The sequence below is a fragment of the Amblyomma mixtum genome, chromosome 3 (assembly GCF_055824585.1).
Source record: "Amblyomma mixtum isolate Tamu chromosome 3, ASM5582458v1, whole genome shotgun sequence".
In the NCBI taxonomy this organism is placed as follows: domain Eukaryota; kingdom Metazoa; phylum Arthropoda; class Arachnida; order Ixodida; family Ixodidae; genus Amblyomma; species Amblyomma mixtum.
In genome coordinates this window covers 38469030-38476916 of record NC_143014.1, presented here as the reverse complement: position 1 = coordinate 38476916, position 7887 = coordinate 38469030, and positions in this window count along the sequence as shown.

Genomic DNA, 7887 nt, shown 5'->3' with positions numbered 1-7887 from the left:
CCCATCCCTACATCGCACTGACTAATTTCCGTCACTGTCGGGGAATTTTCTTCACCAAGGCTGAAAGAGAAACCGTGCGACCAGCAGCGAACACAGAGAGAGCAGCAACAGGCTCAGGTGGACCAGCCGCAGACTTTACGACCGCCTTGTCATTGCACGCCGTTCCGTTAGCGCCCGCACAAGGAGCCGAACGCGGCAGTTTGCTTGACGAGGGCCCTTCCACCGAGTCCATTTATGCCTCCTCTCGGTTCGTTGTTGCCCCCAGCCAGCTGTTCGGAGGGGTCCGGTACAAACGCCGCCGCTGGTGCCAGCGGTGGGAAGGCGCCAGTGAGTGCGTCTGGATATGAACGACGCAGAGGACTCGGCACAGTAGGGTGGTCAACACCTCAACGTCGGCAGAGCTTGGCACAGCCTTCGCTCGGGTGGCCGTGGACTCCGCATCGACCGCAGAAATGCGCCGAGCATTGCGCCCACTAGTGGTCCAAGGAGCCACACCTCCGGCAAACGTGCTGCATACCTTGGTAGTCAAACGTCCGATGACCAGTGACGCGCAGGTAATTGGGGACTAGTGACGTGGCAGTCATCTCCATGCGCACACACCGCATCTCAGTCAGAACTCCCCTGCGAGAGCCCATCTGCCCGCGGTGACGAACAGGACTTTGCCATGTTCGCTGAGGACCTGGACAAGGTTTTCGTTGGTGATGTAGGACAGCACGTCAACGATTTGGGACATGGAAGCTGTGCTCTTCACAGTAACCTGGAATGATTAGGCGCCCATATGCTGGAAACAGTAGGCTTCGCGTAAACCCACGATTGAAGCAGGGGACACATGTGCGAAAACTACGTCAGTGCGCTATACCAGTCGCCTCTTGCGAACTGTCGCCCCGCTGCAAGCAGGGACACGTGGAGCGGCAAGCATCGCTGCGCCGCTCTACCCAAGCTCTGCCCATAGCCGGTGTCACACTTCGCCACCGCGCAGCAGTACTTGAGCGCTGCTTGGCGTGGTGTTCAAATCTCAGAAGAAAAGACGAGATAGCGTTGTTATCAGGAAGACTGCCAGCTATACTCGAGCAGCGACAAAGCATACCTGCTTATGTTGCGAGCTTCCGCCTACCGAATCTACCAAAATTGCATACGGGATACGGACCCCGCACACCGTTACCTTATATGGGCCCCTGCTCATCAGGGGTTGGCAGGAAACGAGGCAGCAGACGCAGCCGCCCGCGCGCTCTCTCACCGGGCTGTTTTCGCCTCCCCATCCGATCAAGAACCCGATTTTAATCCGGTCTATGCATTCAAAGAAATTACAGCATATTATCAAAATTGTCATCGCCTTTACCCTAGCCCCTGTAAAGGCCTGAAGAAGGCGGATGAGCGGCTCCTTCTCCGCCTTCTCACCAATACATTGCTGTGCCCGGCAGCGCTAAAATATTTTGACCCCTCCTTTAGCGGCAGCTGCCCACACTGTCGTGCAGTGTCTTCTGACACCTATCACATGGTGTGGGCCTGCCCCTCCAACCCCGCTATTTCCCCCATCCCCAACCCAACCCGGGAGGACTGGGAGGCGACCCTGCTCGGCTGCCACGACTTACAGGCCCAACAAGCCTTAGTCGGGCGCGCCCGGGCGGCGGCCACCGCCACTGGGGTTTGGTTTGGTTTGGTTTATGGGGTTTAACGTCCCAAAGCGGCTAAGGCTATGAGAGACGCCGTAGTGGAGGGCTCCGGAAATTTCGACCACCTGGGGTTCTTTAACGTGCACTGACATCGCACAGTACACGGGCCTCTAGAATTCCTCCTCCAAAGAAATTCTAGCCGCCGCGGCCGGGATCGAACCCGCGTCTTTTGGGTCAGCAGCCGAGCACCATAGCCGCTGAGCCACCGCGGCGGCCCACTGGGGTTCCATTCTAGGGACCTCCACCTAGTGTATGTAAGGATCGGTCCCTTACGGGCTGATCCAAACATACCTCCTGTTCATTCTTAATAAATGTTTTCACCACCACCACCACCTAGCTGGCCTGATCGTCGCTAGGCCTATAGCCTGTTTCGCATCGAAGCCACAGCGCAAGGCGCTTTGGAAGTCACCTGCGCTACAATAAAAGGCCTACTCTTCACATCGCTTTACTGTCAACAGCATCATCTCACAAAAAAATTGGTGAGGTTTAACTGCTGCTGAACCTTGCTAGCTATGGCGTATCGGGCAACTATACCCGGCTTGGCGACTGTAACGTGGAGTGCGTTCCTGACCCTGGTGATATGCTTGGGGATCGAGTCCGAGGCCTTCACCGCATGAGGATGAAGTAGGCAGACTACGAAGGGAAGCCTTGAGGAGAATCAGCAAACTTGAAGGTTTATTCCACAGATTTACAAAATAACAAGAAGACCAAAAGTCAGACACGAGGCGCGCTGACAGATGCGGCTTAAATACTGTTGGCAGTACCCAGGCACCTAGCTAGGGAATACCATAGCTGCTCGAGCGTCCAATGGGCCTCCAGCCTCTTCATAGGCTTCGCTCTCACCATGCGACCGCGCACACCCCACAGAAACCCGCATAGGCAAGGAGGAACCTTGGCGCTTTGCAATCGCGAACTGTGGTTTCCCGCGGGCCGACTTGGCAAGGGTCGTGGCTTCTCTGCGGCGATCCTAACCGTGGGCTACACGAGATCTGACAGCTCGCACCGGTGAACTCTTCAGGAGGGAAGGACGAATTAGCCATGTCCACTCCCCCCCCCCCCCCCCCCCCCCCTCGTCGGGCTGCTCAGGGGCAAGCGGGCGATGTGTTGGCGCCGCCGTCGCCGCCGCCGCCGCTCGGTGTCTCGTCCGCCGGTCCACGGGAGAGCGCAGAGCGGAAGGAGCACCGCGTTCGCCATCACCGACGAAGAGGATTAGATGCCTTCGTTCACGGGGACGCCGTCGATAGAAGGCGCCCCGACTGCAGCGTTTTTTGCGTCCTCTCCGAAACAACCGCGCCTTTGGTCCAGGTAGCTGGGCGGCCTCTTTACAGTTTTACTATTTTCAGGGTCTTTCCGTCTTTTAAAGGACCCTGCTACTCCATATGCAATGATCATAAGGAATGATGCGCTGCTGCTCTCCTTTTTTTCATTTAATTTACTCCCCTGTTGCCTTTTTATGATATCAGACTGGAATTTTGCGAAAGTGGAAACTTGAACCGGGCAACGAAACACTGAACTGTTCGCATAAAGGAGTCAAAATGCGGGCTCTTTGTATGTTGCGAACACGGGCAGGACACTCGTTCCACCATTTGTTCTGAGCGTGCCACCCGTGCACACAGCTGTCCAACACACAACACTCCAACAGGGAATATGGCACCCAGGGAGCGGTTTTTGCGAAGAGCTGCAGCAAAACCACGCGAGTAATTGGACGAGTGGGTATTCGCTCATTTCAGAAGACTGCACCGCACTCTAGCGCATACTAATTCAACTATTTGTTTTTTGCAAACGACACTTATATAAAAGGCTGCAATAAAATAAGATGGACAAGCTAAGATATCTAAACGCTGCAAGAAGTAACTAGAGAAAAAAAGTGAAAGAGCCTCAAGTGCTAAGTGCAGTGGGTAAGGTTTGCACAGTGATGTTCCATTCAGCAAATTTTTCGCTTTTCGGGGAATTTTTGGCATAAATTTGGGCCAAAAGGCAAAAGGAGATCTTCTCAAGTTTTTATGAAAAGTCAAGAGTTATTAGGGAAATGAGAGAATTTTTTTTAACCAAATAATATTACAAGCTGGTTAGTTAAATTACTGCTGTTGATGTACGACATCGGTGCACTGAGGACGTTTAGGTTGTCTTCCGAACACTAATAGAGAGAAAAGATGGCCGCCCCTTCTCGCTTCTCCCATCCGGTTTTCTACGCTCGTCTTTCCGCCTAGCACAAACATAGCTTTCATTTGCGCTGTTGCATCAGCGATATGTGATGTACTGTGCCGGTCATCGCATGTTGGCGGCTCAGGGCTTTCTTTAGGCCTCCTGTACTACATGGACACCCCAATTCTTTTTTTGTTTCCCGAATCACGAAGTCAGCCAGTACGATGGGTCGATCAGTCTTTTAGTAAATACGAAACTCGTGTTGAGCCGACAGTAGCCTGAAGTGTAACGTACGAGATGCGAATTCGGGCTCGTCCTGTACGTGCATGTTTTCCTTGTCTCCACCAAGAAGTAGTGCGGAATAAAAACGACAAACACACATAACGAGTGAAACAGCGAGGATTTATGAAAAAGATGCTGTCACAAACGGCCGGAAAAATGCAGAGATTTTCGACAGCACTGCAGGAAAAAATTCCCAAATAGAGCGCTTTGGTTAAAGCATAATTTTTGGTTAAAGCATAAAGCTTGGAATTTTTGCCGAGGGAGACTACTCATATATAACACCTTCATTCACCCCAGTACATGCGCCCTACTTCTTGAAAAGTATCTCCGGCGTCACAGAAACAGCCGTAACGCCACCTCTGCATGCTGCTTCGAAACCGGCATGTCCTCTGCGTGCTTGCAGAGCAGTGATAGACGCCCTCAGATAGCGTCGCAGTGTGCGTTACGAACAGTCCCTTGTCTGCCTTCTGTCTCCATCCTGTTCTCACTGCACCCGTCTTAGAAAACTTTGTCTCAGCAGTATAACCACGGGCTCAGCGAACAGAAAGGTGTCGTAAAGCGCCAATGGTGTAAATATAATTGTCGTACGAACTGTGCAGCTTAAAGATATGTCAGTGTTAAGTGTGCCAACCGTTTTAGAAAAAATCGTGTTGCTCAATGAAAATTGAGAAAATAGGAATTGTGTTTATTCTCACCACATTTGCGCATCTTACGACACCGGATGTCATCCGCAACCTCCATGCACATAACCCGCTTGCATTCTAGGGCTATACAAAGGTTTTGCGACTGCGAAAAGTCGGTGTTGTGATCTCGCACGCAGGGCTTCGTTATATCTGTTACTATTTCCTTTCAGCAGACGTGTTGCAGTTAAGACAAAAGGTAGCACTGAGCTCAGAGGCCTGTGGAACCCTGATCCCGCATGAGGCTTCTCGTGTAGAGCCAAGAAAAGGCGACGATCGGCAGGAAACAACGGACGGAAGAAACTCGCTCGTAAGATCGAATGCTTTGCCGCACAACGCGTGTCTCGCGCTCGTTGTAACGCTTCTGCTTCGTGCGCGTCGGGTTGTTGCCGCTTTTCCACTGGAAGAGGTACGTCAAGACTCCCAAAGCCATCGGTAACAGTTGATGATGATGGATTTTTTTGGCACACGGGCATCTGTGGCCAAAGAGCGCCATGGCACAAGGCATTTTTTGTCTACTCAAGGCGAGGTGAAAGACCCATTTCTCAAGCAATTCACCCTAAAAAAGCCGAGTATCAGGTCTCGGAAAAGCGTGTATTCATTGTGTGTGCCGACTGTCCCGCTTCGGGCGCTACTGTTGCGGTGGCCTGCGCGGCGTGCAGGCGCGCGGGACGGGAGTGTCCTCCTCACAGGGCCGGGGCAAGGGAGTGCCACATCCTTGCGGAGCGCATCGCGAGGATGAGGTTACGCACGGACTATGCTTAACACTCCCGCATGCGAAGCGGATGATTAAACCACTGGGCCACCGCTGCGGTATACCATCAGTAACTACTGCAGGGACCTTCGCGTCGTGCACCCTGCAGTTAATACGTTTGTGTTCGAAATGATGAGCGTTGTCCAAATCTGCGATGCGACGGTTGTTTTTCGTCTCAGCTACAAATATTCCCTTGACGGAACAGCGCTTAAGACGGTACAAAGGGAACGAGACACACACTTGCATCTTAAGCGCTGTTACATCTTCTCCGTCAGCATGTACTATCAGCGTCAAGCCAATTGAAACGTGAACAGCACAACTCGCAGATATTGTACTAGGGAGGCAAAATACATGAGCAGTTGATTTTCCCACCGAAGCCGAAAAGACCGCTCTTCTGAAATGTTAATAGCCCACGCCTGTATTTCACCTCCAGCCTCTAATATGCTTGATTTTTTGTGCTCGCGTTTCAGGTGTTTTGTTCGCGTTTCATTTGACGCTGATAGTACCAACCAGCCCACGTCAGCCCTCTTCAGGAAATCTTCCTTTGCCTCCTGAAGCAGTGGGGACCCGATAGGGCACACTCGTCATAACAGCAAAGAATTATGCAGAAAAGTATATCAAGGCAGCAGACTTCGTAAAGATATTGCAGGCGACATCTGCTGCCGCAAAGTGGCTGCATACACTGCAACCAGCGACGCTCTTCTCAGTGAATTAGCTTTACTGTATCGAGAAGTGGGGATTTATTTCGAGCGCTAACGCACAACTAGAAACCGCGATACTTGATCTAGAGGCACAGTTTGAAATTTTGGACTCTGCTGCAGAGGAGACGGATGGCATGGCAAAAATAAAAGCTTCGCAAGTGGCTTAATGAAAATTCAGACATACAGTGGCTGCGTTCACCGAGAAATCAAAATGGAGCTTATGACATGGCTGCAAAACAAGCACTCAGATTTCTTCCTATTCTCTCCGTAGAACTGAAGTGATTAGTTTTCTGACTTCAAGAATATATCAATGGAGAAAGGACGCAGCCTAAGCAAGGAGACCCTAGCGTTGTTCCTGGCTGTTTCCATCAACTCACAAAACTAAAACCTGTGCTTTGGGCTTAAAACACCATCAAAACACTATGTCCTCTGATTTAGCAATAGACATTCACGTTGTCCGGAAAGGTGTCCAGATTTCTTACTGTTTTCTCTCCCGATTATGACCAGATTTCTACTTGTCCAGGTAATCCCATTTCTACACAGAAAGTTCAACAGTCTCCCAAGAGAACAGCAGTTCACAATTGGTAGCGAGGTTGTGGAAGTAGTAAGGGAGTCCATCTACTTAGGGCAGGTAGTGGCCGCTGATGCAGATCATGAGATGGAAATGAACTACAAGAATAAGAATGGGGTGGAGCGCATATGGCAGATTCTCGCAGATCATGAATGGCAGTTAACAAATATCACTCAAGAGAAAAGTATACACCAGCGGTATCCTGCCGGTACTCACCTATGGGGCGGAAACATGGAGGCGAGCTATGGAAAGAAAAATGATAGGTGTAAAGAGGCCGGAAGCGGGCAGAGTGGGTGAGGGAACAAACGTGGGTTAGTGACATCCTAGTCGAAATCAAGAGGGAAAAATGGGCTTGGGCAGGGCATGTAATGCGAAGGCAGGATATCCACTGGTGCTTAAGGGTAACAGAGTGGATTCCAAGTGAAGACAAGCGTAGCCGCAGGGGGTGGTAGAAATTCAGATGGGCGGATGAGATTAAGTTTGCGGGGATACGGTGGCCGCAGCTGGCAAAGGACAGGGTTAATGGAAGAGTCATTTTCCCTGCAGTGGGCGTAGTCAGGCTGATGATGATGATGATGATGATGATGATGATGATGATGATGATGATGATGATACAAAAATATGATCTCACACGGTGCATTAGGAGTTCGAGTACTTTCAATAAAATGTCTTCAAGTAGGTGAAAGGGACATGCTCTAATACACTCAAGATTTCAATCGCCCTGCTGCAAAATGTTTACAGATCGGCGAACGCGCATTTTGGAAGCGCAAAGCTTCCTAAATGTCACTGTACTATACTTTTGTTATCTCATGAACTAGATCCCTTTTAGCACTACCTCGCACAGGTCTTGGCGGGAGTCTGCGCAGTTAGGCCGCTGAAGTCGCCAAAAAAAAGAAAACAGTACGCCAGATTTCAACAAGAGAGGGATGAACCATGCCCCGAACCAGTTCCTTGAAATTCGTTTCAGTTGGGGTCAATTCGAAAATGGGAACAAAGAAATGAGTTCGCTTTGCTTCTGGTGCCGAACAAAAATACGGCTTCACCTTGTGCTTCTGAACGGAACGGTGGTGTGAATGTTGAT